Here is a 7,732-nt window from a genome sequence, read left to right as displayed (position 1 = left end):
CATTTGTGTGTGTTTTTCCCTTTTAGGACAGTTCCATATTCACGCCAGCACTGCTGGGTTTTGTAAATATGTTAGTTAACATTATTTTTATTATCTTCACTTCTCAGCCAGAAAAAATATCAAAAGGTTTTTTTTTTTTCTTAATGGTCTAAATAGTCAAAGCTGGAGATGTCCTACATAGTAGACTCATGAGGTTTACATTAATGAATTGTGGTTGGAAGAAGGACATTTGTGGCACATTTTTTCACAGAACAATTTTCACTGAAAGAGATGAAAAATAGTTGTTGGGTATTTTTTCTTACAGAGACTCAAAAGTTGGAAAATTACCATCTGTTTTCATTAAAATTAAGAAACATGGTATTTTCTGACCTTGCTCTGTATTGACTTTTTTCTGATGAATCTCTTTGATCATAGTCGTTTTATATTCCATTTCAAATCAGCACAGACAAGGTCAGTACCTCTCTGCATAACAAAAATTTGTATTAATCCCTGCATTAATACCCGCACTCAAACTCTACAGGCCATACTTTTTTTGTGGCACTGGTTGTGGATTGCTATCCAAGTACTTGTTAAGCAACACTTCAGGGAATATTGGTAATATTCATGCCAAATGCTTTCACATGTACCTGCATGACACACACTCTGCTGCCAGCAACCTGACAGCTAGACCCTTCTGAGGGGTAGTCAGTGTATCTCATATAACTATGAGAAAATAGAGAAAAGGGAAATGGGATTCCTGCTGTTTCTCAGCTTGTCCCTGTGGGGTTTCCCCATTTGCAAGGCCTTGAAGGATTGCTGCCTTCAAACCATCGAGATCAAATGCATCCAAATGAATTTGCCCTGCTAATTCAGGCCTGAACACTCAAAAAAATGTTGGGGCTTTTAGTTCCTATTTTGAAATCTCTGGCACAGGCTTCAGAAGAGGCAGCCCTCTGCATGTCTTCCTGCCATCTCCCAATAATTCACTACCGAAAGGAAACCATCAGAAAAAAAACTGAAGCTCAGATGTTTCAGAGAATTAGAGTTTTCCATCTTTTATGCAGAGAATTAATGGAAAAACACTATCCAGAACGACCATAAAAATAACTCCTTTCTTCTTCAGCTGGCTTTAATCTCTCCCTCACTTTCAGCAAGGACGACTCCCAGTGGTGGTCCCAGATCAGATGCCATTCATGAAGCAGCTGCATTTCAGAGCGCAGTAAATCACTTGCAGATATCCAAATTGGCCACAGATGCAGAGCCAACTCATCCAGCAATGTACAGGACAGTAATGCTCAGGAAGCAACTTTAGTTTCATCAGCTAAGGTAGCTTGGGTGACGCCTTTGCCTGAAGCACTGCCCTGGCTTTCTGTTGCAGCCAAAAAAAAAAGCTGCTGAGTGTGGACAAATCATGGAACAGATTAAAAACTAGCTGAGCTGACGCATGTTCTTTGTATATCATCTTCTTTCAATGTACGATTCAATCCAAACTCCTCAGGCATCAAATGGTGGACTGGGGATGTGGCTTATTTTTTCCTCCATTATTAAAGAAAAATCCACAATATGTTTTTTGAAAGGATCAGCTTGATGTGATGCATGTCCACCCAAAAGCACACAAAACACCTCACTCCAAATCATATAAACATTCCAGATAACATATATTTTTAAATGTGCTTCTTGATATTGCTTCACAAATTGCACATGTAGAAAATGGCTCCGTGTTCTCTTACAACAGACAACTACGGTTTTTGCCAATACACCTGCACAGAGCTAACTGGAAAGGTGCTTAGGTCTCCCTGGTATCAAAGTATCCTGTGTGCCTCTTGCACATGGTAAGGGAACGTGTGTAGCACCTCAGAAATTGAAAAGTTTCTTTAATATCAAAAGCAGGGAATGGAGATATTTCAGATATTTCAGAAGCTCCTGCTCTGGCTGATCACAGCCACACTACAACCTCCAAACCATCAAGAAGAAACACTAGTGAGTTGCAAAGAGCCTGAGATCTGCAACTAGTTTTTAAAGTATATAAATCAGAGGGGGTGGGGGGGAAAGACTTGGACAATAGTTTAAACTTCTGGTGTTTTGCAAACATGACAAACAATTGCAAATCCCGCTGTAGTTCAGGGCAGGGGAGCTGCTGGAAAGGCAAGCAGCACCTTTTTGAACAGTCTGAGGCATCTGTCGGGGCAGAGCATGGAGATTTGTGTTAAGAGGGTGCCATGAGTACAGGGTTTGATCCAACCCCTCCCTCAGGCCCGCTGCAAGCTGCAGGAGAAGCCCCTTGACTCCCATGGCCGGTGGGTCAGTACCACAGAAAAAAACAAGTCAAAACAACTTGCAGAGAACAAAGGAAAAGAAAATGCACATTGCCAAGAGATAGAGAGCTGGAACAGGGACTGGTGCATCCCACTTCTGGAGGAGCAGCCACAGCTGGTACCAAATGACAAGAGCCAGCACTGGGTGAGGCATTTGCAATTCAAAGGGTGACGGTGCCAGAGGCAGAAATGGAAGCCCAGCAAAGCCTCCGCTCTCCCGCCCTGAGCGCGACAGCAGAGCAAGGAGTTAACGCCACGTAGGTTTCGCTTTACTAAAAAGATTTTTTTGTTTTGTTTTGGTTTTAAATCAACATGCCTGCACCTGTCAGGGAGAAACCGTGCGCTGAGTACAATCACAGAGATCTAGAGGGCAGATCCTCCAGGATCATCCATCACGCCCTGCTCTGGAGGAGTTGAAAAAGTTGTAATAAACACAATGGAAGCAAGCGAAGGCTGGCAGGAGAGATCAAAGCCTTTGCCCGGCATACCTGGCTGTGGGAATGGGGAGCGCAGCTGCGTACATGAAAGGGTTACACCCAAAAAACGAAGACGATTGCCAAGCAGGGCGGAAAGAAAATCTGTTTACAATTGCAAAGCCTCATGCTTCCATCATCAGGTGTTACAGAGCAGGAATCGTTCCCTGCTAAATTTTCCAATTAGCTTCCTCGACTTTTTAAAGCATGTAGTTTCCTTTCTTATTATTTGTTTGGAAAATTCTTCTCTAGAGTACTGTTCCCATGCAAACCAAGAACTAAAAAAACAAACCCCCAAAAACTCTGATGTCATTAGGATGAGCCGTATGCCAGTTCAGACAGGATCATAATGGAAAAAAAAACCCCAAAACTCTCAACTCTGCTCTGATTCAGGTTCAACTCTTCAGCTTCAGCTGTAACAAAAATAGTGATAACTTCCTGTGTCCTTATAGAGGATCCAATTCATGGAATAATTTGAAATTTTATCACCCTCTCCCTCAAAAAAAAGTAAATTCAAAGGTAAAACACATTACTGTTGTTTCCTCTCTTCCAGAGCAAGTGCAAGTTCTGAATATGCCTTTATGTTTTCAAAGAAGTGGTCGATTTGAAAATAAAACTTTAAAAAATTGAAAGAAAGAACATAGAAGCATTTTGAAAAACAAGAATCGAGACAGAAACTGACTTAGTGATGGACAATATTTTCAGGTCTGAGAAGCTTAAGATCGGGTGTTCAAGAGGAGTGTGCTCAGGACCGTGAAGATGAGTTAAAAAGAAGAAAAAGAAAGGAACTGACAGAGAGCCCTTTCAGGCCAGTACATCACTGAAGATGAGGCAGGGCCTCTGCTGACCCTTCAGGCTGTTTGCTGGGAGGGAACTCAAACTCTTCCTGTTAAGAGATAAGGTTAAGAAAATCATCATCAAACAGCTGCATTGAAATGCTGCTAATAATACAGCATTCTGCTTTCCTGGGATGGTTTAAAAGCTTGCCATATTTTTATTGGACTTTCCAATGATGTCAGTTCGAGGCAGGGCTTAGACGAGTAATTGCTAAAGGGTGAGTCTAAAAAGGGTATAATTACTGAAGGGAGTGTCTGATGTGGGAAAGTGGCATTCCAGCTGGAAGGAGAGATGGGTTGGTCTCTCCTGGGTCCCAATGAAATCCCAGATGCCGCATGAGTATTCCCAGCCTCATGCAGTCAGCTGCATCCATGCAATGCTACTGACCTCAGTTATTCTTTAGCAGTTACCTGTGCAGCAGCAATTCCATGGCCAGCGCTATTCAGTCACCGTGCTGGGAATGCAAGCACATCTTGAACCCCTAAGATACGTAACCTTCAAGTTATTGCATCAGGCCAGGGTTGCAAAACAGACAATTGCTGACTTCAGTAAGGCTGCATGGGTGTAACTGAGAATAAAATTTGGCCCATAGCATTGGGAAGGGTTTCACTGTGACTTACAAGAGGGATGGGGAGGAATCCTCCTTTTGAAATGGAAACACTACATCCCCTGCTGTCCATCTCCTGCCCACAAAAGTTGCTCATCCTCCTCTCACAAAGGAGAGGAATTCCAGGTGTCACTCTATACATCCATCCTCCTTTAAACCACTCCTTCACATTCACCTCTCCCACAAATGCTGACAAGCTACTAAATTGGCCTGTAAATAGTCTGTACCTAAACTCCCTTGTAGCCCTGAACTGTGTAGCTGCTCATGCCCATCGGGCCATTTCTTGCATTCAGCTTTTGGGTCTTGCCAAGGTCACAGAATATTCTGAGTTGGATGGGACCCACAAGGATCATTAAGTCAAACTCTGAGGTGAATGGTCCATACAGGGACTAATCCCACAAACTTGGTGATATTAGCACCATACTCTGACCAGCTGAGATAATCTCAGGTTGTTAATCTCATACAAACTGTAATCCTTTAATTTTGCACAGCACAACACATAGGCAGCCACAGGGCACTTAGTGTAATTGATGGGCTTCCTATAAAAGGGCCTGGCTGGTCACAGAAAGCCAACATCTCAATTCTATTTATTGAAGTTGAAATCACTTTGCAATAGCATCTGTGGGCATTGCTGCTCGTTTCCCCACATGAAAAAAAATGATGTGAGTGTTCCTCATTCACCTGTGGGAAAGGAAATAGTCCATAAAATAAGTTTGACAGGGATTTTCCAGGATCTTGGGAAAGTTTTGTATTGAAATACTTGGAAAACCAACACTGAAGGCAAGTTCAAATTGGTTTTTGATTCCATTACACAATAACGAATTTTGTCTGTCTTTTCTTCGCTCCCAAACAAATAAATAGTTCCATTGCAGGCTGGAGCTTGTTCAGCTTTGAGGAAAGACCAGGACTGGCTTTTCTCTCCACCATGTGTATAATGTTGAATGACATCTTAATGCAATCACTTTGGATGGCTGAAAAGAGATCTTCACAAATAGGCTATTTTCTAGTTTTTCAGGGCTATTAGCAATAGTCCTTAGAATTTCAGAGAAAAGAAAAAAAGCACACAATTGATTCTTCTGAACTCTTCTTTTACATGCTTTAAGAACAACTTTGAAGGAAACCATTCACTTTCTTCTGCTCCACCATCACTAATATGCCAGAACACCAAAAATGTGACATGATCAAGAAACCCCTTCTTCAGCTGCAAGCTCTTCAGCCCCATTTTAAGTCAGGCTCAAAGTTCCATCTCCTTCAGTTGCACCAGGAGTTGAGCCTTCAGCAGGACTGAGCCCTTGGTCTGGTCCCGACCCATCCCCAGTAATGACTCGCACCCTCTTCGGCACTGATGCACCTGATGTCACGGAGGCAAGTCACTGCAAATTTGCCACCTCAGCCACACACCCCCACAGGGAGTGGCTTTTCAAACTAGACAAAACTGCCCTGAGAAGAGTTTCCAACTCTCCCTGCTGCTCCTTTGTTCTTCCCCATCTATAGCTGGTGTGTAGCCTGTAGTGAAGGTGAGGAGATGAGACAAGGTCGGATCATTAAGGCAGGGGGACTGGAAAGTACCAACTGGTCACAGCCTCCAGAACAAGGAGTGTAAAAGAGGCTGAAGAACCACAAAGTAACAACCCCTTCTGCTCTTCAATTGCTCTTTCCCCTCTACTTTTGTCTCTCCAGACCACTGCTCCATCACTTGAGCTACCACCAAAAGAATGAGCATTTCCCATATTCACCACTATTAGAGCACAGCAAATGTACGAACGGTGTGTTTCACTCAGTGTGATACCACATCCTTACATTTCCTCGAGGGCCCAGATATCTGTCACACCTGAGGTCTACAGCGCACAGTGGTTAGCTCTCAAGACCACATAAAGTCCTCCTCACAGCCCAGAGAGACACAGTGTTCTGCAACACAAGTCCACGTAACACTCCACAAGTTTGTGCCTGATAGAGGACCACAGAATGAGAAACCTGACAAGGAGAGAGAACAAACAATTTAAGTTCCTTTTCTAACAAGAAGCAAAAGCATTATAAGCAATATCTTCTATCAAGCACATAAATTGGACTTTTTCTTTTAAACACCTACAACAGCAAACCCTCTGATCTCCATTTCTAGTCAATATCAGCCTTTATCTTGTCCTGCCAACTCAAGCTCTCTGGGCTCTGTGCATCCAAAATGCAAACCCTGCCATGCAGACCAAAACCGCTCCCCTTACAGCCTCAGAGCAAACCTCACCCCAAACAGCTCTACACACCAAACCTCGCCTGAGCACTCAGTCCTTACTAGATCTAGTGAAAAGCCTGCTTACCCAGCCCCTAGTGAAAAGCCTGCTTATCCAGCCCTCCCTGTCCAAACCTTGACTGCTTGGATTATTTATAGGTCATCAGCAACCGTATCAATATGGCAACTTTAATTTACATACCATACAAACACCAGTCTGCACAGTGAAGAATCCAGAGAGATACCACATCTTTTCAGACTTGCTATCCACATCCCTAACCAAAGCACTGGTGGCAAACCTGCAATATCTCCCTGTTCAGAATTCAGCATCAAACATCCATTCGGACTTCACAGAGCTGCCCATCCTTCTTTCAGGCAACCAACAGCCAGGGCTAAAGACAGAGAGGAATGAACAGAGAATTTAATTTCTGGATTAATTTTCTTGGAAGTACCACCAAACTAGGCTGATTCTGGACATTTCCAGCTTGGCAAGCTGCTGGCTCCATCTTATCATGGGTGTAGATTATGGAGTGAAGGGGCTGCAGAACCAGCTTTGTTTCTTGTTTGTTTAAGTGCCAGCTGGTGCTGATCATACATCCCACAATGATGTCTGCGAAATACGGGACTTTCCTGTTTCAGGGCAAGGAACTGGGGTTAGCACTCAGGACCGGAGGCATTAAAAAGCCAGATCTGCCCCCAGAACCTGATGGGTGAGGGGCTGCAGTCAGCTACAGAGATTCAGCCCTGGCTGAGTCTGGGAGGAAAGTGACAGCAGAGAGCACAGGGCTCATGTTCGGCTTCAGGGGTTGAGGCTCGGATTAGGCAAAGGGATGAAAAGAATGCTCAAGAGCAGGAATGCCAAGTAAATGCTCTGAATCCCTAGAAGATAACTATGAATCAGGCTTTCTGTCCTCATGCCCCCCTCACTGGCCTTCATGTCAGCCCTTAACCCAGTCCTAGTACCAGGAAATGGGTCACTGTCCATCCTTCATCCTGTTCTGCAGCAGCCTGTTGCAACTGTAGCCCGCTGTCTTTGGAAAAACAAAACAAAGCCAAAACAAACAAAAAAAAGGAAACAAGAAACACACAAACCCCCCAAGCAATACCTGCCAACTGCAAGTCCCAGCCTTGTGGCCTTTGCTGCAGACATGGATCTCTGGGGTAGATTAGAGAGATAGCCTTAAACCTACTGCTGCAGGCTAGGTCTAGCATTGACACTGCTGCTTAGGAGAGCTTACAGTTCCAGGCAGGCTGCAGAGGTCAGAGGCAGGTTGTTGCTTGTCAGGAAGAAAGGCCA

The sequence above is a fragment of the Hirundo rustica genome, chromosome 1 (genome assembly GCF_015227805.2).
Source record: "Hirundo rustica isolate bHirRus1 chromosome 1, bHirRus1.pri.v3, whole genome shotgun sequence".
NCBI classification, from domain to species: domain Eukaryota; kingdom Metazoa; phylum Chordata; class Aves; order Passeriformes; family Hirundinidae; genus Hirundo; species Hirundo rustica.
This window is presented reverse-complemented; position numbering follows the sequence as displayed.